The sequence below is a fragment of the Macrotis lagotis genome, chromosome 2 (assembly GCF_037893015.1).
Source record: "Macrotis lagotis isolate mMagLag1 chromosome 2, bilby.v1.9.chrom.fasta, whole genome shotgun sequence".
NCBI classification, from domain to species: Eukaryota; Metazoa; Chordata; class Mammalia; order Peramelemorphia; family Peramelidae; genus Macrotis; species Macrotis lagotis.
The window spans coordinates 50,809,353-50,810,988 of NC_133659.1; positions in this window are offsets into that span (position 1 = coordinate 50,809,353).

Sequence of the window (1,636 nt, forward strand, 5' to 3'; positions counted from 1 at the left end):
ATTCAACCATTCTGGAGAGCAATATGGAATTATGCCCAAGGAAAAATAAAACTGTTCATCTTCTTTGCCACAGCAATTCCAATTTTAGGTCTATATCCATAAGAAATTATAAAAAATGGGAAAATTTCCACATGTTCCTAAATATTCCTAGACACCCTTTTTTAGTGACAAAGAATTGGAAATTGAGGCAATGCACATCAATTGGGGAATGGAAAAACAAGCTATGATGCATGAATATAATGGAATATTATTATCCTATAATTAATTATCAATGGTTCGACTCTAGAGATGGATTGAGTAACAGGTTCTGAAGCAGAGTGAAGGGAGCAGAACCAAGAGAACAATGTACACATTAACAACAATATTGTGAGATCAACCTTGATGGAAGCAGCTCCTCTCAGCAGTTCTGAGTTAAGATAACTGTATTAGACTGACTATGGACAATATTATACCCATCCAGAGGAAGAAAAACAAAGCAAAACAAAACAAAATAAAACCAACCCTTCTGAACCTGATGAACACCTTATAAGAATTATCTCTTATGTATCTTTCCTCCTTAATCCTAATTCCTTATTCCAAAAATGACTAGTATGTAAACATGTTTATCAAAAATATTTATGTACAATACTAACATGACTATTCACTGCTGAGGGGAGGGGGTGGGAAGTTAAGGTGGAAGGAAATATTGTAACTTAAAAATATGCATGTGCATATGAATAAAATAAATAATTACATAAAGAAATAAATTTAAAATTATGTACTCTGAATTTTTCTCAGATGTTCGATACAAAACATTGTTATTTCTGTTAAAGGGTTAGAATTGCCATGGTAATGCTATAAAGTAGTTATGCTTCCTTTCTGCTTAATGCTGCATTCTTTTAAATTAGTAAATCTATTTCTGGTCTTATTCAGATAGTTTAAAGAAAGTTCAATATTTTAGCCAATTTCCTAATAGCTAGAGATTTTACAATATAAATTTGGAAGTGATGCATAAAAATAGTGAAATTTTCATTACAGTTAAAATTTCTCTCATCAAAGGACCTCTAAAATTCCCTTGCTGTATCAGTAATGCCAGGTAGCTAATTTCTCTGCCCAAACAGGATATGCAGATGTGCTGACATAACAATAATCTATGCTTCAGGATCCTTAAGGATATTAATAAAAAGCTACTTCTTATGGGAGCCTCCCCAATATTTCCCCCCAGGAAAGATTTCAGATCTGTATTTGCTATCTCAAAATATTATAGTAATTAGTGCTAAGTGAACTTAAGGGGGGGGGAAGGAAGGAAAGAAGATAAAAATAATGCATTCCTCTGTGGTTTGTATAAATACTGAAGTTTATAGGACACTTAACTTGAATTTTACTATAACTATGGAACTCTATGGTATTAGCAAAAGTAGATTGTGAGTCCAGATGGAGAGGACTACCTTGAAAGATTATAAGTGCATCATCATGTCACTGCTTGGACTGAAAAATACCAAATGGATGACCTTTCCTAACAATTCCAGAGTCCTGGAAATAGTCTAAAAGCTAAAGAACAAAGCTTAGAAATGCAGAAATAGAGAGATAAGAAAAAATGAGCTTTTTGATACCATTAAAATAACTAAAATTTACATTGACCATTCCTTTATTGCTC